This window comes from Equus caballus, chromosome 10 (assembly GCF_041296265.1).
Source record: "Equus caballus isolate H_3958 breed thoroughbred chromosome 10, TB-T2T, whole genome shotgun sequence".
Classification (NCBI taxonomy): Eukaryota; Metazoa; Chordata; class Mammalia; order Perissodactyla; family Equidae; genus Equus; species Equus caballus.
Genome location: NC_091693.1, coordinates 3,552,257 through 3,574,322, shown reverse-complemented (window position 1 = coordinate 3,574,322; position 22,066 = coordinate 3,552,257). Strand labels below are relative to the sequence as shown.

The window sequence follows — 22,066 nt, the reverse complement described above, 5'->3', positions numbered from 1 at the left end:
ATAGAAATTAGAGATCTGGATTTTCCCGAGCAAGCTTTCTGCAGCCACTGTCAGATCTGTGCCATTGATGTGGATTCTGTCGGTGGTGGCCAGGCTGGATTTTGATGAAGAGCTGCAAACCTGTCCCTCTCTGGCTCCTGCGACTTGCCACACACTCCATTCCAGCTGCGCGTCCGCACTGTCCCTTGCATAATTCGGAGTTAATCATTTGTACTTCACAGCCTCCGAGAGGCCTCAGACTTGGGAGGTGGGGCCAGATTTGGCTTTTTAATCGCCTTGTATATTGTGCAGCTCGAGATAAATGACACCGACTGTCTGAAATCTACATTCTTGCTTCTGATGCAAAACTGTAATTAATTTTGTGCAGTGTTTCAGAATTGATCGTGGTCACTTGAATTTCTAATTTTTCATTCACTTCAAAGACCCCGTTTTTTTCCTCTCCCCTTTCCTTAAAGGAATGTGCTCAGGGTAAGGAACGCTCTGTGACGCTGGTACACTCAATGACTCTCTTATGCCTCTTTTTCAATAAGGTGAAACAGAGGTCAAGGCCCATGGCTCATGTTTATCTCTTAGCTTATATTCAGATGTATTTCTTGACTTATAGGAAATACCATCAAAACTGATTATAACTAAATTGTTCGGCGGCACTTCTGTATTGTAAAATGCTCAAAAAGCTTCATTCACACATCCTATTCAGGATAAGACAATTAAGCACACTTTAGGCAATAATTACCCTAATTAACTACACTATAATGTTTGTATTCAAGATTATGGCAACGTTGTATCACTTCACCATTTAAATAATAACAAGGTTTCCTAATTTCTCTGTATTGATAGTTGGTGTATGTGATTCTTTGTTTGGTATATTTCACTGTAAAAATATTTGTCAGTGAAAGATTGAACAATATGAATGAATTTGATTATGCCATTGTCAAAAGCGCCATGCATCACAATTCCTTGTTTTTAATCACTACTGTAAACCTTGCAGCCGGAGGGCATAGTTTTAATTTGGGTGTCTTACTAATGAAAAGAAAAAAATAATTGTTTTGCCAGGATTTAATAATAAGCAATAAAATCAGCCAACCAGATTTTACCTCTGCATTCAATCTCTTTTTTATTATAAAACATTTTTGTCCTTTTTTTAGATTACAGGCGTAGATACTGAACATTTTACTAATAAATATTTCAGTTTGCTTATGGAGGCTAATGCTGTCATCTGAATATGGAATTATATTTCTTTCATGCTTCATTATCATTTCATGGTGGTAATGACAGTGAGGCGATGGAATATTTACAGGCTTTTCAGAAGACATTTATCCAATCCATTCCCTGAAGGGCACCTAGGCTTAAAGATACATTATCCTTTTGTAAAGCTCTGCCCAGAATCCCAATTCCTGAATCAGCCAATCAGAACTTTCTGCCCAGAATCCCAATTCCTGAATCAGCCAATCAGAACTTTCTTTTCCCCTTCAACACCTAACGGATTGATGAAACTTTCCTCCCCTCCACCCCCACTGGTGAGCTATTCATCCCAGATATTGAGAAGAATAGAGTCAGGGGAAATGGGACTGTGACCTCAGTTGCCACCGTCTGTGAAATGGGCACATAATTCATGCCTTCACTGTTGTCTTGGGCCCTAGGCATGACTTTGTTTCAGTTTTGTCTAAAGTGCTGCTTCTTCTGCTTACATTATTTTCTAGATGGTTTCTAAGACCCTGGAGCTGTTCGTCTTATTAATTGATGCTGCTATTGGGGTTGTAGATGGTAAGCCTCAGGGCTCGGGGGGCCTAAAGGGGAGCTAACGGGTGGTTATGGTCTAGAATGATGGTTCTTTGGAGAGGTGGCAGGGACCACTGGGGAGGGCAGAGGTTGCCTCTTGTGGTCCTTGGGGGCCCAGGGCAGGGCCTCCCTGGTTCCCTACAGAGCAGCGTTGGACAATAGGGAGTTTGGGGGCCACGGAGAACTGGCATGTGTGTGCCCCATCTAAGGGGACAGCTGTCCTTGGTTTCTGACACTTGGACCATCCAGGCCCAGGATTGTACAATCTTCTGGAAATCCGGATTTTCCTGTGAAATGTGCTGATTTTTAAATATTGTCAATTAATTCAAACATTTACAAACTATTGTGCAACCCAAACAAGACTGTGGGCTGTCTTGAGGACTGAGGGCTGCCAGGTTTTGGCCTGTGGTTGAGGGACGCCACGAGGACGCTGGGAGCATGTTCTGGGTGTGATATGGAGGCAGAGGGGGCAGCCTGGGTCTGCGCTCCGGTTGCTGCTCCCAGGCCGCCCGTGGCTGGGCAGTGGGGTCCTGGTTTGCCCTCCGGCACGCTGCTCTAGGGAATGCCAGGCTGTTGGTCCCTGTCCTGGGCTCATTATTCTCGTTGCTTAATTTGACCAGGGTGCTTTGGAAAGGCGTTTAGTGGCTGGTCTGATACGCCTTTCATCTCTTCTAAAATTTTTCTCCCTGGCACGCTGACCTTAGCTGGGGCTGTACAGATGGCATCCGTGTTCTCGTCTGCACAGCTCTCCTTGCACCTGGACCCCAGCTACGGACCCTTTGGGCCTAAAGACCCTTCCTGAAAGATACCCAGCTATCTCACAACCAAAGGCGTCTTCCATGTTGTTTCCAGAATTGAGTAGAGGGAAGGAGAATTCAGACGGAGACTTGGAAAGCCCGGTGCCCCGAGGGTTTCTCTGCCGCCGCGACTCACACTCTGCCAGCATCGCTGCTCAGCGAGACTCTGCTCTGGGCATCCTCTCTGGAGCCCGCAGCCCCGACCGATGCTTGAGGGCAGACGGCAGGGAAACACTCCTTTGGCAAAGCATTCTGCTGGGATGCGGCCAAGATGCCCTGCGTCCTCGTCCCCACGCCGCTATCATGGCGCGATGGAAGCGGTGTGGGACTCAGGTCCGCGTTACTGCTGTGGCTCTGACAGGCACCCGACCTGTCCCCCGTGACAGGGTCACTGCCGAGGACACTGTCCTGAACCCGGTCTTGCCGGCAACCCAGCTCTCACAGTTCAGGAGACAGGAGCGCCGATCCAGCTTTCCCCTGGGAGGATGAGGACACCACTCTTCTCGGGCTTGGCCTTCTGCAGACATGTCTATATTTAGGTTTCCATTGGATTAAGAAGCAGCAAGATCTGAGACTTTCTGCTCTAGAGAGAAGATGAGTCAGTCTGGCCGTAATTGATTTGAGACAGGAAGCGGTGCTGGCCCCTGCCCCACAGGTGCATTATGTGTTCTGTTCTGGGATTGCTGCCAGGCCAGGTGGGAGTGGGACCTCCAAACTTCCACTGTCTTCTAGAAAGGTCCCCGGCCAGTTTGTGGTGAGGTGCTGAAGGTCTGAGTTCTGGGGACGGGAGTGTCAAGAAGTCCCTGGGCCCTGGTCTCTTGGTGTCCAGTCTGAGCCACTCCGCCCGCCACCCCGAGTTTAGGCTCTCATATGCAGCCCCCAGAGTCCAGAGACAGCGCTTCTCATCTCCTCCGACGGACAACTGCCGTCCAAGTTTCCCTCCGCTGACTGGGGGGGGGGGGGGCGGGGGAGCTCCTGGGTGCGGCTGTCTTTAGTTTGCAGCCTGGTTTTGCTCTCTTCTCCCTGGTGACAGCTGGTTCTGCCCTGAGCACATTCACAGGGACACCCTGACTACAATTGCCAGATGAAACATAGGGCATGTGGTTAAATGGGAATTTCAGATAATTATCATTTTTTGGTATAAATACATAAGACACAGTAAGACTAAAAATTATTTTCTCAGTATATTATTTTAGTATTTAGTATACAGTAAATTTTTTCAGCATAATTATGGCTCATGCATATTTGGGACATATTTATACTAAAAACTTTGTTGTTTATCTGAAATTCAAGCTTCACCAGGCATCCTGAATTTTTATTGGCTAAACCTGGCAAAGCTGACCCTGAGACTGTGTGCGTGAGACACCTTGGACCTGTTCCAGGCTGCTTGAACAGAGAGAGAGTCTCGACTCTCCCTGCACAGCTTCCGGCTGTCTCTTTAGAAGCAGGATGGAAGCTCTGCTGAAATTTGATTGCCACTCCCCAAATGCTTACCTGGTCCATGTCGCTAATCAGAGATCTCATTGGATTTTAGTGAGCTGGGTGAATTTCTGCTCCATTCATCCCTAGTCTTATAGGATAAAAGAAGGGGCCTTGCATCCCCCATAACTCCTCCCCCAGCATCTGGAAAGATCCCACGGACATTGAATCTGCTCACCCTGTCCCCAGGCAGGACGCTGGCCAGGTTTTTGAGGTCTGCTCTGTCTCCCAGGGGCCTGCCTGGCAGGGGAGGGTGGGAGCAAGCTTCCCTCCACTCTGCAGGGGGCAGGGCGGCAGGTCAGACGCTGTCCTCTCTACTCCCTCCACCTCGCCCATACCCTGTGTCACAGCCCCCCGACCCCTGTCAGCACAGCCAAACAGTAGGGAAAGGTCCTGGGGGAAGCACACCTGCGTTTTAGCCACGATTCTCTCTGTTGAGTGGGATCCAAGGTGTGTGGAGAAACATTTACCTTCATTTTTTTGTTTCCTCCCATATTGTTTGAATTTGTTGCAAAAAGCATGTGTTATTTCAACAATATATACACATAAGGATGACGAAGAGAAATAAAGTGTGCCGGGATCTAGAAATGCTTTTGCCAAATGGCTAATGAGGACACGAAGGGAGCACACTCTTGACAATCCAAACACATCTCCACACTTGTACGCACTCCTGGTTGGGGCGGTGCAATCGTGACATAAAAACCAAATCACAATGATAAACATGGACAGTGGATCCAATTCCTCTTTGCGAGGATTTGAACTCATTACATTTGGGTTGGAGGGAAGAAAACCTGGAGTTCGGGGCTGTCACCAACCCAAAATGAAAGGCCTGGGCTGTCTCCCGCCTGCTCTTTCCTCCCACAGGGCTCTTTCTTGGTGAGGGTGTCTCGGTGCCAAGCAGAGATGGGCAGAGCAGCGTCCAGCAGGACTCCAACCAAGGTACAGCCTGCAGGTGACTGCTGTGTCCCCTTGGCTGGGTCTTGGGCATGCTCCATTCCCAGCCCACCACAGAAGGTCCCGGCCGCATACAGGGGCTGAGATCTGAGGCCCGCTGTCCCCTCCAGCGCTGCCCGGTCAACTCCGGCTCCTCCCGGGCCGGACAGGAGAGGCAGTTTTCAGAATATACCTCATATTTTTGACGCAGAGCTCCGATCACAAGAGGCAGTGATGGCTCCTGCAAACGGATCGATTTGTTTTTTTCTCCATAGACCCGAGCACCGTTAGTAGGTAGAGGGGGAGAAGGCCTGCGAACAGAGTGGAATCTACTTCTTGGAAGCCTGGGTTATCAAACTCATTAATCTACATGTCAAGAGGCTAGGAATGAATAATTGTGTGTAGAATTTATCTGCCAACATGATAGCTACTTCTCAGCCTTCTCCTCAGAGCTCCTTCATCGTGAGCCCTTATTATTCGCTTTGTCTTCTCTGCCGGAGCCTGCTGGGCGGTGGCGGAGCATTGCCTGGCCCCTCCGAGGACGGTGGCTCTGATACACACGTGGCCGGGTCCGGCTGCTCTCCCGGGTCCACGCAGAGAGGCGCGGCCTTATTAGTGCCACACGGTGGCCATCACATCAGAGTGGTGGCTAATTAGAAACAGATGCAAAACCCTCCCTCTCGGGCCCCCGCCTTGCAGGGTCTCCTTTTTTGATTCACTGGAAAGCTATCGCCTGAGTGGGCGTGAATGGTGGAGTGTTCTTGGCACCATCAGTGTCCTTTGCCCCCTGTTAGAGCAGAGTGCTTTGGACGGGGGATGCCGAGGTTGGCGCGCAGGCTGGGGTGGGGTTCCTGGACTCCTGGACTCTGGGTGGTGGCTCACTGCCTAACCGCCACCAGATCGGTAAACAACAGGAGGCCAACAGCAGAGGTAAGTCAAGGGACTCTCAGAGCTGAGTGGACAGGACAGAATGCCGGCTGGCCTCAGGTTTTAAGACAAGGTGGCTGACGCATCTGAAAGTTGGAGGGGGCGAGGAGGACCAAGCCCCACGCCTTCTGGGCCTCTCCAGCAGGGAGGCTGCAGAGGGACAGCGCAGAGAAGTGGTCTTTGCCTTGTCCTGTCGTGGGGTGCATCAACTCAGTACTTTCCACAGCGACCCCCTTGCCAGGAGCATCCCCGGGCAGCCTCTGCCTTGTCAGCTACATTTATGATGTGCTCATAATTAAATGTCCGTGAAGCTCGCGGCATGCTGACCACAGAGGGGCCATAAGCAGGAAGATAAATGAGACCGGGAGATGTAACATGGCTTCACTTGTGGGGCTTGGCTGATGTTGAAGATTGCCAGCGATAATTATTAATATGTGACCTGGTAGAGTCTTTACGCGAACAATCACAATTTTAATAAAGTGGTAAACTCCGTGGTCTCTGTGTCCACACATCCTGCCTCTGACACACTCACTTTTCACGTGTGAGTTTTAGAAAAGCCCTCCTTTCTTCTGTTTTGCGGGGGGTATAAAACCCAGTAATGGAAACTTCTGCCCAAATGCAATTAATGCAAAGTCTAGCAATGGCAGTAGTCCACGTGTGGCCTCTTCAGCGCCTTTACTTCCTTCCTGAGGCGACGGCAGGCAGTGATGGCTGGGTGAGGAGGGTGGGGGGAGGTGTGGCCAGCAGCACATGGAGCTGGTTCATTCTGCATAGCCAGGCCGGGGGCCTCGGGGCTACTGCTCCCACTCTGCCTACACTGGGGGGTGGGTGTAGCAGACACCGGTGGCGCTCCATCCAGACCTCTCCCGTGTATTTCCGGCTTCTCCGCCCTTTGCTCTCTGCTCCCCGCACACCGTCTTTCTCAGAGGGCCGCCTTCTTGGCACAGCAGCCACCTGAACTGTAAGGAGAACTAGAGCTCCCTGGGGAATTGTTTCTCCCAGTGCCCAGGGTGGCCCACAACCGAGGACAGAGGTGGAGGAGGAGAAAGGCCGGCCTGCTCTGCCTGGAAGAGGCAGGACCAACTTGAAGGCATAATTTGTGCTTCAGGAAATGCTGGTCTAAATAATTGAGACATTATTTGAAAAACTACATTCAAATGTTGAAAATTAACTCTTGGAGGCTGGCCCCGATTCGTGGTGGTTAAGTTTTGCATGCTCTGCTTCACAGGCCTGGAGTTCACAGGTTCGGATCCCCGGCACTGACCTATACCACTCATCAGCCATGCTATGGTGGTGTCCCATGTACAAAACAGAGGAAGATTGGCACAGATATTAACTCAGGGACAGTCTTCCTCACCAAAAAACAAAAAAATTAAATAAATAAAAATAAAAAACTTTTGGAGAGAAATCCTATCATGCAAAAATTAGTAATAATCCAAACATAAAATCCCAGTTTGTTTACTATTGGAGAAGAAATGTGGGTCTGGAGGGAGAGAATCAAAATGTGTTCACTACAAAGTGTTAAAAAGGAGAACCAAAAGATTTAATTTCCTTTCCAACTTTAAAAATTAGAAAAATACAGGAATTAAATATAGAGGTTAAATAATACTTTTGAAACACTTAAAACCATTTACTACTTGAATTCTCAACTGGCTCACTGTTTATTGAATACGATCACAAAGAAAATAGATTCCATAGATCAAGGATAGGACAGAAAAGGAAACACAAAAAAGCAAAAAAAAAAAAAAAAAAAAAAGAAGGCAAAACCAAAATATACAAGATAGGCAAAACAAGCCAAGAAAATATGGGGTCAGAATATTGGCATCGGACGAAGCGGAGTCAAGGGTAAAACATTAGTTACAGCAGAGAAGCTGCTTTATTGATGAAGGACATACACTTTACACCGAATCTCTAACTATTACTTGTAAATGTATTCTTATGTTTATTCAACAAACACTGGGCCAAGGGCTGGTGATTCAGTGTTAAACAAGGAGGATGCGATTGCTGCCTTGTTGGGTTTGAAGTCAAGTAGACTGAACTGGTCACGGATCCTAATATGCCAAATAACGTCACAGCGGAATATGGTGAAATAAGCAAATTGGGAGAAGCACAGAAGAAAGGGAGAGATTCACAGTTGTACTAAAAAACTCTAAGACATCTCTTTTTGGTGTTTGGCAGATCTTGTAGGCAAAGAGTCTAATGATTTGATGATTTCAAATAACAAAGATATTTTTAAAATGGAAATTTTCTTCAATTGAGAGATTATATTAAAGTCCAATGAAATAGTCAGAAAATACACAGTATATATTGGCTATAAAGAAAGAATGAATACTTTCCAATAATCAAAAGTAGACATCATATTTTACAAAAGGAACAAAAAGGGGAATTAAAAATCTTAAGTAGTCATTTAAAAAATTGTTAAAACCTCTCTGAAATAACTCTTAGGTCAAAGAAGAAATCAAAGCTGTATTTAGAGACCAATTGGAAAATAATGAAAATGAGTATACCATATATCAGCACTCATGGTATTTGGTCAAAGCTGTACTCAGAGGAAAATATATAACCTTGAATACCAACATTATTAACATAGAATGAAAATAAATTAAGCATTCAACTCACAATAAATTAGAAATAAAACAGCAAAATAAACGTAGGAAGATATTGATGAAAATAAAATGTAAGTTAGTGAATCAGAAAACAGATAGTAGATTGTCAAATCTAAGAATAAAAAATAAACACTAACTATATTTTTATCTATTCTTTATAGGTATAGTTGATATACAAAAATTGCACACATCTAATATATGCATCTTGATGAGATTGGACATCTGCTTATACCCATGGTACCATCACCACAATCAAGGTACTAAACATATCCATCACCTCCAAAAATTTTCTTGTGTTCTTGTGTGTGTGTGTGTTGTGTGTGCGTGTTGTGTGTGTCTGGGTGTTTGGTGGCAAGAACGCTTAACTTGAGATCTATCCTTTTAATGTATTTTAAAACACACAATACAGTATTGTTAACTATAGATATTACGTTGTACAGCAGACCTTTAGAATTTATATATCTTGCATAACTGAAGCTTTATACCCATTGAACAATGATTCTCCATTTTCCCTCCCCCCAGCCTCTGGCAACCATCATTATAGTCTCTGCTTCTCTGAGTTTGATGATTTCAGATACCTCATGTAAGTAGAATCATGTAATATTTGTTCTCCTGTGACTGGCTTATTTCACTTAGTACAGTGTCTTCTAGGTTCACCCATGTTGTCTTGAATGGCAGGATTTCTTTCTTCTTAAAGGCTGAATAATATTCTATTGTATGTATATACTACATTCTCTTTATTCACCCATCTGTTGATGGACATTTGTGTTGTTCCATATCTTGGCTACTGTGAATAGTGGTGTAATGAACAAAGGGATGCAGATATCTCTTTGAGATATGGATTTCAATTCCTTTGCATATATACCCAGAACTAGGATTGCTGGATCATATGCTAGTTCTATTTTTAATATTTTGTGTAATCTCCTGTTTTGTGTAGTGGCTGCACCATGTTACATTCCCACCAACAGTGTGTAGGAGTTTCAATTTTTCCACATCCTTGACAAAGCATATATATATATATATTTGTTATATATACATTTGGTATGTGTATATATGTATCTGTATATATATATAGAATAGCCATCCTAATAGGTGTGAAATGATATCTCATTGTGGTATTGATCTGCATTTCCTTGATGATTAGTGATGTTGAGTGGCTTTTCATATACCCTGTGGCCATTTGTATGTCTTCCTTGAAGAAATGCCTATTCAAGGCTTTTGCCCATTTTTTAGTTGGCTTATTTGTTTTTTTGTTCTTTTGCTACTGAGTTGTAGGAGATTCTTACATGTTTTGGATATTAAACTCTTACTATATCGATGGTTTGCAATTTTTTTCTCCTATTCTGTAGGTTGCCTTTTCACTCTGTTGATTGTCTCCTTTGCTGTACAGAGCTTTTCAGCTTGATGTAGTCCCATTTGTCTATTTTTGGTTTTGCTGCCTGTGCTTTTGGTTTCAAATCCAAGAAATCATTGCCAAGACCATTGTCAAGAACGTTTTCTCCTGTTTTCTTCAAGGAGTTTTCCAGTTTCAGGTCTTATGTTTAAGTCTTTAATCCATTTTGAGTTGATTTTTGTGTGTGGTGTAAGAAAGGGGTCTAATTTAATTCTTTTGCATGTGGATATCCAATTTTTTCTGGCACATTTTGTTGAAGAGACTATCCTTTCTCCATTGTGTTTTCTTGGCACCTTTCTTGAAGATAATTGACTGTATATGTGTGAGTTTATTTCTAGGTTTTCTGGTCTTTTCCATTGGTCTATGTATCTGTCTGTATGCTAGTACCATATTGTTTTAATTACCATAGTTTTGTAATATATTTTCAAATCAGGAAGTGTGATGTCTCCAGCATTACAGGCCAATATCCATGATGAAGACAGATGCAAAATTCTAGCAAACCGAATTCAACAGCACATTAAAAGGATCACACACTATGATCAAGTGGGATTTACCCCTGGGATGCAAGGATGGTTCAGTATACGCAAATCAATCAATATGATACACCATATTAACAGAACGAAGGGTAAAATTCATACGATCATCTCAATCGTTGCAGAAAAAGCATTTGGCAAAATGCAACACCCTTTCATGATAAACAGAAAACCACTCAATAAATTCGGTTTGGTAGGACTGTACATCAACCTAATAAAGGCCAGATATGACAAGCCCGCAGCTAACATCATACTCAACATTAAAAAACTGAAAGCTTTTCCTCTTAAGACCAGGAACAAGACAAGGATTCCTACTCTTGTCACTTCTATTAAACATGTACTAGAAGTCCTAGCTGGGCAATTAAGTTAAAAAAAGAGGTAAAAGGCATCTAAAACAGAAAGGAAGAAGTAAAATTGTCCCTGTTTGCAGACGATATGATCTTATGTATGGAAAAACCTTAAAGATTTCACAAAAATAGTTAGAACTTGTAAACAAATTCAGCAAAGTTGCAGGGTAAAAAATCAACACACAAAAATCAGTTACATTTCTGTACACTAAAAATGAACTATCTGTAAAGGAAATTAATAATAATAATTGATGCATTACAATAGCATCAAAGAATAAAATATTTAGAAATAAACTTAACTGTTGAAAATTACAGAATACTGATGGAAAAAATTAAAGCAGATACAAATAAATGGAAAGACATCTCATGTTCATGGATTGGACGAATTAGCATTGTAAAAACGTCCAACCTACCCAAAGAGGTCTGCTGACTCAACGCAGTCCCTGCAAAAATTCCAATGGCGTTCTTTACAGAAATAGAAAAACAGTCCTAAAATTCATGTGGAACCACAAAAGACCCCAAATAGCCAAGCAATCTTGAGGAAGAAGAACACTAAATTTAAATTAAAAAACAATATGCTTTAACCTATAGGCTTTTTTCCAGTATTGCAAGGATGGTAACAAGTTAAGAGATATATAGTTAAAAATTTATCGCATCTGTAGGTCACTGGAGAAAAATATATAATCATCTGCCAAGAAGATATTTGAGAAAGTTCAGCAGCCAGAACTGCCAAAGGCTATGATTGAGATAGGAATAGAATGATAATTCATTACATTAGTGTACCTCAACCAGGGATAATTTGGCACCTGGCAGAGGTTTAACAATGTCTGGATGCGTTTTTGATTGTCATGACTTGGGAGGTGGTGCTACTAGTATCTAGTGGGTATAGGTCAGGGATGCTATCAAACATCCTACAATGCACAAGACAGCCTCCTCTTCCTCCCCCAGCAAAGAATTATCCAGCTCAAAATATCAGTAGTGCCAAGGTTGAGAAATCCTGGTTTACATAATAAAAATATCTGAAAGTGAAGGCCTATACCATACTCAAAATGGAAAACTAAGAGGAATTCTTGTTATAGTAACAAAACAAAGTCTAGAATAATTACACAATGACATGATAGTCAAAGTAATAAAAAGAATCGGGAAATAAATTTTGGAATGGTCAGATAAAAATTATTGCTATTTTATCATAATATGAAAAAACTCAAGAACATCATTTGAAATACTTCTATACCATATGAAGGAGTTCAATAATATGTCTGATTATAAAACAGACTCATAGAAATCAACAGATGTTCTATATATTAAATCAATAATAACAGAGATAAAAGGGAAAGAAAAATATTCTATTTATATAAATGACACAAAATATAAATATCTAAAAAAACCACAAACTTGGAGAAGTGGACCAGATACATAAAAGAAATAAAACTTTCCTGAGGTTCATATAAGAAGACAGAGAGATCTCCCCAAACTGATTTATAAATAACTCTATTGCAAATTGGATTCCGTTGGGAACTTTACAAAATAAATCTACAGTGAATATGGGTGAATGAATATGCTAGAGCAACCAATAATTTACCTATTTGATAAAAAATTAACGTGTACAGCCACAGTGGACAAAAGTGTGATACTGGCTCCAAAATAATAAGTTAAATTGCTAGAGACAAACAGAGTCAAGAAATAAGTCTAACTGCATTAAACATTTGTAATGTCATTTAGGTGCCATTTTAAGTCACAGGGGGCACAAGAAGGAGCTCATAGAGGAATCTGTAGTGTTAAAAAAATCCACCATGATGCTGTAACAATTGTGCACCTTGTGCACTTAAGAATGTAGCTTTGGAAAATACAAAACAAAAACAAATAGAAACATAAAGATAAATTCCCAAATCTGCAATCATAGCAGGACAAATGTCACACTTTTTAAAGAAATGACTTTTTCAGGTAGACAAAAGTAATGACACACAGAATTTAAATGACATAATGAACAACCTGGTACCAACAAACTTATAATACACATTCGTTTTAAACATATATTAACCTCTCACACAAATATATAATATATTAAACAACAAAGGAAATATTAGCAAATTCTAAAAAGTAGAGATCATATAGACTTCATTCACTAACCACATGAGAACATAACAACTAAAGGAGAGCTGAAACAAATCTCTATGCTCATAAATATAAAAACATTTATGAGAAGTCTTTTGTTAATAAGGAAATAAAAAGAGGAAGTTACAAACTATTTAAAAATAAGCAATAGAGCGCTAAATATTAAAACCTGTGAAATGTGGCCAAAGCAGCAATCAGAGGAAAATTTATGGACTTAAATTCATACATTAGAAAATGAGGGAAATTGAAATCAAACAGACCAAGCATGATATTCAGAATACTAGAAAAAAGAATAAAGAAGGAAAATCTCCAGAAAGTAGAAGGAAGTAATAAAGATAAAAACTGACATTAATAAAATAAACAAGAACAACAAAGCCATTAGAATTGATCAGTAACAGCTTCTTCCAATTTGACTACGAAAAAGGAGAGAGTATAAAAAGCAGCATCATGAATGAGATAAGGGAGTGTCACTGCAGATAGAGAAGGAATTAATTTTTATAAGATACTTTCTTTGTATTAATAACTTTGAAAGAGTAGCTAAAATGCATGATTTTATAAGAAAACAAATTACCAAAATTAGCTGAAGAAGTCATAGAAAATCCAAATACGCTAATTTCTATTGCAGAGATTAGAAAGCTAGTTGAAGATATACTCTTCTAGAGAACATCAAACCCAGAAGGTTTTACTATTTAGTTCTACCACATGTTCAAGAAATAGATAATTCTTATGTTGTAAATTAGGAAGATACTCAACTAATCTTATAAGCCTAGTATATCTTTGATATTAACGTCATAACAGAAGTCAATGTAGTTAAAAAAATGATTCTTTTATGATAAACAGCACCCCCCTCCAAATATTCTTGGGCGTGAGAAGTAGAAGAAAACTTTCATTGTCAAGGTAAAGATATCTACCACAAATCTGTAGCAGTGGTGAAATAATCAGAAATTCTTCCAGTCTAAACATGAACAAAATGACTCTTCCATATTCAATTCTGTATTGAAGGGCCTAGCCAAAGCTATACAACAAGAAAAAATTAAAAAGCATGTGAATATTGCAAAGGAAAAGATAATAGTGTCATTTTGGTTTTTTGTAGCCAAGCTCTCTAGAAAGTGCAAGAAGATAATCAGTTGAGAAACCATTAGAGCTAATAAGAAAGAACTACAAAGTCACCTACTACAAGATAAATATATGAAAACCAATAGCTTTGATATATTAGTATGCTGAGATCAGTATAATCTCATTAGAAAAATTAATGGAAAAAATTTCTCAATTTACATAGCAATGAAAACTATAAAACTATAAAATATCCAGGAATAAACATCAGATTATTGAAGGTCATGGTACATCTGAATAAATAGAGATATTTATCTTATTTTTGAATGAGAGTGCTTAATATTATAAAGGTATATATTCCCCCCAAATTAATCTACAAATTCAATGTCCAACAAAATTTTTATGGAACTTGTCAAGTTGATTATAAAATTTATATGGAAGAATAAATGCTTGAGAAGAGCCAAGACAATGTAGAAAAAACCGAGAGATTCCCTTGCCTTACTAAACATCAAGATGCATTCTAAAATTGTGTTAATTAAAATAGAATGATATTGGTGCTAAAGTTTAACTTGATCAATGGAGTAAGAGTCCAGAAACGGGTTCCTGTATATATGAGTATTAGTTTGTGAGAAAATTGGCATTTTTATATTAGTGGGGGGGAAAGAACAAACTATTTGATAAATTACGTGAAAAAACTAGATACTATATGGATTAAATAAAATTATATTTTTAACACTACACTATTCACCAGAGTAAATTCCAGATGGATTAAAGAGCTAAATGTTAAACAAAAATAAAACCTAGAAATGTAGTGAAAGACAAAATGGTACATGATCTACAAAGGGAAATACAATTTTGTACAGATAAAATTAAAGGCTTCTAACTGTTATAGGGTACCATACACAAATGAAAAGAGTACATGCTGCTGGGAAATAGTCACAACATTTGTAATAGACAAAGGATTAGTATCCAAAGTAAATGTAAAAATTTACAAATTGATGCGGAAAAGACCACTAAATCAAAAGGAAAACAATAAAAAATACAAATAGGCAATTCACAGAGGAAAAGGAGAGTAAATAAACAAGTCACTCAGTTTCTCTAGCAGTGAGGGACATCCAAAACAGTACACAACGAGGTGTCACTTTTCACTCATCAAAAAATGAAAAAAATGATAGTATCAACTGTGGGGATGGTATGAAGAAGCAAGTACACTCATACTTTGCTTGGGTATGAAGTGGTCCAGATACTTTGAAGGGAAATTTGGCAGTATCTGTTGAAACTAAAATGCATAAACCACACGCTCAAGAAAAAACAGGAGAAATTCACAAAAATGGGCAGGGAATGGTGTTAAAGATGTTCTTTTCGTATTGTCGATGGTGAAAAGCTGGAAACAATCAAAATATACATTTGATAGAAGAGTTAAACTATGGTAAATTACACCATACAGCAGTTTGTAGCGTAATATGTATTGTAGGATGTGAAACCCTCCATCTCTCTTGTTAAAAGAAAATAATGCTGTGTATTCTTCTCTGATGTGCATGGAGGTGAACTGCCAGATAGCAGGACGTTGATTCACGTTCTGGCTAATTCTGAAGCTGGACTCTGGGTTCAAATCCCTATTCTGCCAACTGGGTGTCCTTGGGCAGGTTTCTCGGAGCCTGGGGCACCCCGCCCCGCTCTGCCTCAGTCTCAGCTGCTGCTTTAGTAAAATGGTAAAGTGGAGATAGCGGTTGTACCGACTTTGCAGGATGTTGGGAAGATTAGACAAATTAACACACGTGGAGCATTTACAGCTCTGCCTGGCATGTGGTAAGTGCTCTTAAGTGTTAGTTATTTTTGTTATGGAAAAAACTCTGGGTTTCCGCACATCAATTTGAGAGCAGCAGTTACTTCTGAAGTGAGGACGCAGCGGGAGGTTGAAGGAGACGTGAGCAAGGAGAATTTTTGCTTTGTCTGGGTTCTTTGATTTCTACAGTAAGGATGTGTTCTAATATTTCTTGTGGAACTAAAATTGATAAAATTTAGTGAAAAATCAGTGAGGAAAGTTGAAATGGTGTTGGGACAACCATTTAATCATTTGGAACAAATAAAGATTGAGCCTTAGCATAAAGCTATATGGTCCCAGATGTAGCGAAGATTCAACCGCAAAAAAAGGAACCACAAAAGAATAGGGACAAAGGTAAAAGTTGACACAATAGTGAGGACAGCCTTAATGCGACATCAAGGGCAGAAAACACAGGGGAAACCCTGATGCATCAGATGGCATAAATTATAAATTGTTTTGCAAATAACATCACAAATGAAATTAAAGGGTCAATAAGTTGTGAAAATTATTTAAAATATACATACCAAATGAATAATGTCATTCTTTAATAATAGCTTTTACTGATTAATAAGAAATAGAAAAATAACCAAAGAGAATAGACAGGCAATGGCTAAAATTAAAAATATAAATGGGCAATAAATCCAAGCAAAAACTGCTTAGCCTTGGTAGTAATCAAAGATACACAGATCTGAAGAGTCTTTAATTACTGATTGGCATACATTTAGAAAAAATATTACCTGCACCAAAGGAAGTTTGATGAAGATGGTTTTACTTCATATAAATTCATATCTATTTTGTGCAGGACAGTTTTGCAATACGTAATTAATGTCTTAAGAATGAGTGTATTCTTTGACTCAGTGATCATTTGCTAGAGATTAGTCAGATGGAATACTCACGGGTAAGAACACAGTTGCGTGTGTTAATGATGTTCATTGCGGCATTATTTAAATTATCAAAAAATGGAAAACTGCTTAAATATCCAAAGACAAATCATGGTGCATACAAAGTATGGAATATTATTCAGCCATTAAGAAGAATGTAATTGAGGACTGTTTACTGGTATGGGAATACGTTATGCGTGTGTGCAATAAATATAACTTCAATTTTGTAAAAAAACAAGATACCTCTCTGTATGTAATAAATAGAAAGCTAGTCCTCTGTCTGTATCTTTCTCTCTTTTTATCTCTCTATATCCATATATATGAGTAAATAAAACTAGATAGAAATGCACTATAGTGTTAAAATTTATTATCTCTGGTGATGACATTTATCATTCTCTCTGTGCTTATGTTTACTTACCTTACTTAAATATTACACCAATACATGAATATATTCTTGTAAAAATGAACACGCTGCAGATGAAGCCAGAGCCCCCAGACCACCCCTCGCTCCTCTGCTCTGCCCCCAGGGGGACTCATGGTTTTCAGTGCGGTCTGTGTCCCTCCAGAACTTGTCTTACATATTTACATACATATTTTCCCCCAATAGTTTGACAGTTAAAACATCTTTTTAAAATGTGTTTGTATTTACTGTGGAAATATTAATTATGTTTTCTTTTGATGTCTAGAATTACCTGAGACCTTCTTCTTACTCTTCACTTCCCTGTTCCTTCCCCCACTGTCCCCTGCGACTTCCAGGACTGTTACCAGTTGAGGCTTTATTCTCAGTCTTGTTTAATTTTCTCTCAGTCAGCTATCTACATTCAACCGTCAATTTTACTGATTTCTTTGGGCACTACTGTTGTTCCCAATAGTCGTGGGTTCTGATTTTCTTTCTTTGCTGCGGTACACCTTCTGTAATTCTTCCAGAAGGAATTGTGGGTGGCAAACTTTGAGTCCTTGAATGACTTCAACAGTTTTTATTTTGCCCTAATGCTTGGCTGGTATTTTGGCTGGATATAGAAAAGTACGTTAAGTATAATTTTCCTCTCAGAAACTGGATCATACTGCTCTTCAGTCTTCTGAGTTGCTGAAAAGAAGTCTGGTGCCAGTGTGAGCCTTGTTCTTTTGCGGGCAACATTTGTTTCTCCTGGAAGTCTTTAAGGTTCTGTCTTTTACTTGGTCTTGGAATTTCACAGATGCAATTTTAATTACAATTTTTTCCTTTTATTTTGCTTACTGTCTATGGACTCTTTCAATCCAAAGACTTGATCTTTTCTTCAGGTCTTGGAAATTTTTGTGTATTATTTCTCTGATTTTTTTTCTTCCGTTCAATTCTCTTTGCTTCCTCTCTGGAATGAAATAGATTTTATGCTTCTGGGTCTACCTTCCACGTTACCTCCTTCCTTCTTTTCTTCCCTCCCCCGTCACATCCTTCCTTCCTTGCCGTCATTGTGTCCTGTGTTTTATGCCTGGGGAATCAGCGTTCCAGTGCATTAATTTGCTCTTCTCGAGTGTGTCTATTCTCTATTTAACCTATTGTTGAGTTTTTTCTCTTAAATTCGAAGTCTTATTTTTTGTTGCAAGATCTCAAATTGACTGTTTGAAATAGCCAATTTCATAGGTACTGTGAAGATATTATTGTATTTTGTTATTTCTTCATTTAAAGAAGGTGCTCTGTTGACTCAATTTACCCTCATTATTTTTCTATTTATTGAATTTGCTGCCCCTCGTTGACTGGGATAGATTTCCTCAAATGTTTGGCTCTTTTTGGCAGCCTCTTCATCTTCGTCATCAGGATCCTCAGTTAATTTTTTCATACTTTTTAGATGTACAGTTCAATGAATTTTTATAAATGTGAACACCACCACAATGAATACGCACATTATTCCTATTACCCCAAAACTTCCCTCGAGCTCCTTTGCAGTCATCCTGCTCCCCCAAACCTGGCAACCACTGATTTATTCTCTGTCCCTATAGTTTTGCCTTTCCAGAGTGTGGTATAAATGGAATCATACAGTATGTATCCTTTTGAGTCTGGCTTCGTTCACTTAGCATAATGCTCTGGAGTTCTCGTGTGTTCTCGTGTGTGTCAACAGTTTCTTCCTTTGTATTGCTAAGTAGAATTCCATTGCGTGGATGTGCCACAATTTGTTGATCTATTCATCAGTTGATGGAAACTTGGACTGTTTTACATTTTGGTCATTACAAATAATTGTATACAGATTTTTATGTGGACATATGTCTTCATTTCTCTTGGGTAAATACCTAGGAGTAGAATTGCTAGGTCAGATGGTAAGTATATGTGTAACTCTATAAGAAACTGTCAAAATATTTTCCAAGTGGCTATGAATTTTAAAAAACTGTCTATTTTGAGAAAATTTTAGACTCACATGCAGTTGTAAGAAATAACAGAGAGAGACCACATGTATCCTTTACCCAGTTTTTCCAATAATAACATCTTGTAAAACTATAGTGTAATATAACAACAAAGACAATGCCATTGAACAGATCAGGACATACGCAACAGTTCCACACTGCGAGGATCCCTCGTGCTCTCTTCCCCGTTCCAGCAGCCTTAGCCCCAGCAATCACTGAGCTATTCTCCATTTCTGTAATTTTGCTCTTTAAAGAATGTTATATAAAGAGAACCATGTAGTATGTAACCTTTTGTGATTGACGCTTTTTTCACTCAGCATAATTCCCCAGAGATTTATCAATGTTGCTGCGTGTAATCACTAGTTCATCCCTTTTACTGCTGAGTGGTAGTCTATGGTACAGACATGCCACAGTTTGCTTAACCTTTCATTTGTTGAAGGGTATCTGGGCAGTGTCCAGCTTTGACTATCACAAATAAAGCTGCTATAAACATTTGCGTCCAGGTTTTTATATAAGCATAAATTTTCTTTCTCTGGGATAAATACCTCAGAGTGTAATTGTTGGGTTGTGTGGTAGTTGCAGATTTAGGGGTTTCTATTTTGTTTTGGTGAGGAAGGTTGTCCCTGAGCTAATATCTGTGTCAATCTTCCACCACTTTGTAGATGGGACACTGCCACAACATGGCTTGATGAGTGGTGTGTAGGTCTGCACCTGGGATTCGAACCTACCAATCCCGGGCCACCGAAGTGGAGCACTCGAACTTAGCCACTATGCCACCAGGCTGGCCCTGCATATTTAGTTTTTTAAGAAACTGACAAACTGTTTCCAAGAGTGGCTTACCATTTTATATTCCCACCAGCAATGTATGAGTGATCCAGTTTTTCCACATCCTCACCAGCATTTGATATTCTCCCTATTTTTCACTTTGGCCCTTCTGATAGGTGTGCCGTGGTATCTCATTGTGGTTTTAATTTACATTTCCCTAATGGCTAATGATGTTGACTGTATTTTCGTGTGCTTATTTGACATCTACATATCCTCTCTAGTGAAATGTCTCTGTGTTTATGCCCATTTTATAATTCACTTATTTGTCTTTTAACTCAAGTTTTGAGAGTACTTTCTATATACTAGATACTAGTACTTTGTTGGATATGTGGTTTGAAAATATTTTCTCCCAGTCTGTAGCTTATCATTTCATCCTCTTCATGTGGACTTTTGCAGAGCACAAGTTTTAAATTTTTATGGAATGTAATATATCAATTTTTCCTTTTATGATTGTGTTTTTGGTGCCAAGTCTAAGAACGTTTGCCTAGCCCTTGATCTGCCCAATTTTCTCCTATTTTTTTCTAAAAGTTTTATAGTGTTACCTTTTACACCTAAGTCTGCGATCTACTTGAGTTATTACTATTTTGTGTGTGAGGCTTAGATCAGAGCTCAGTTTTTTGCCTGTGGATATCTACTCATTCCAGCACCACTGAACTGTGGTCTCAAAAATCAGGTGCATATATTTGTGTGGTCTGTTTTTGGGTTTTCTATTATGTTCTGATCTATGTGCCTGGCTCTCCACCAGCATCACACTGTCTTGATTGCTGTAAGCTTTGCTATCAGTCAGAGTAATTCCTTATTTGTTCTTTTATATTTAGTTTTTCTTTATTCTTCTTTTCAAGATTAGTATAATAGAATTGTACAATATTTGTGCCTTTCTGTATAAATTTTAGAATATGCTTGTCTATGTTTACAAAATTCCTTACTGATAGCTTGGTAGAAATTCTATTAAACCCGTAAATCCATTTGGAGACAATTGACGACTTTACTATCTTGACTCTTACAATCCATGAACATGGTATGTCTCCCCATTTATTTAGGTATTCTTTGATTTTGTTTGTTAGCATTATGTAATTTTCAGCATATGGATCATGGACTTGTTTTGTCAAGCTTATACCTAAATGTATCATTTTCCTTGGAGTGACTGCACATGGCATTGTGTTTTTAATTTTGGTTTCTACATGTTCATTGTTGATATACAGAATGAATTGATTTTTGGGTTGCTTTTTTATCCTAGGACCTTGCTAAACTCACTTATTTCTTCTAGGAATGTTTTTGTAAAACTTTGGGATTTTCTATGTAGATAATCATATAATTTTCCAATAGGGATAATTTTATTTATTCCTTTCCAATCTATGTGTATTTTGTTTCTTTTCTTTTCCATTTTGAAGTGGCTAGAACTCCCAGTGCTACGTTGAATGCAAGTGGTGAGAGGGACCTCTTTGTCTTGCTCCTGATCTTAGAGAGAAAGCATTTAGTCTTTTGTACGTTAGCTGTCATGTTTTTTTAGATGCTCTTTATTGAGTTGAGATAGTTCCCTTATATTCTAACTTGCTGAGATTTTTTATCCTAGATTGGTATTATATTTTGTCAAGTGTTTTTTCTTTGTCAATCTATATGATCATATGATTTTTCTTCTTTAGCTTGTTGATATGGTGGATGACATTGACTGATTTTTGAATGGTGAGCCAGCTTTGCATATCTGGAACAAATCTCATTTTGTCGTGGTATATAACTATTTTAATACATTGTTAGATTCCATTCGCTAATATTTTGTTGAGTGTTTTTGTGTCTAAGTTCATGAGAGATATTAGTCTATAGTTTTCTTTTTCTTCTCTCTCTCTCTCTTTTTTTAAACTATCTTTGTCTGGTTTTGGTATCAGGGTAATACTAACCTCATAAGTGAGTTTGGAAGTGTTCCCTCTTCTTTTTTCTGGGGTAGATTGTGTAAAATTCATGTTATTGATTTTAATTTCTCTTTAGATGTTTAGTAGAATTCTCCAGTGAAGCTATCTGGTCCTAGAGATGTCTTTCTTTCTTTTTTTTGAGGGGGGAAGATTTTAAAGTATAAATTAAATTTCTATAATAGTTATAGATCTATTGTCTATTTGCATTACTTATTTGATTTAACTGAGCTTTGTTAGTTTGTGGTTTTCAAGGAATTGGTCCATTTTTTTCTCAGTTGTCAAATTTATGA

The 22,066-nt window shown here is 39.3% G+C and overlaps 1 long non-coding RNA gene across 2 annotated transcripts in view; it reads left to right on the top strand.

The window, feature by feature from the left end:
- LOC138915692 (uncharacterized) overlaps positions 1 to 22,066 on the top strand; it is a 170,535-nt gene that overhangs the window by 45,570 nt on the left and 102,899 nt on the right. For both annotated transcript variants that reach the window (XR_011421806.1, XR_011421805.1), the window contains exons 2-3: positions 8,683 to 8,778; positions 9,044 to 9,104. This is a non-coding gene — a long non-coding RNA (uncharacterized lncRNA). The remainder of the gene's footprint in view (positions 1 to 8,682; positions 8,779 to 9,043; positions 9,105 to 22,066) is intronic.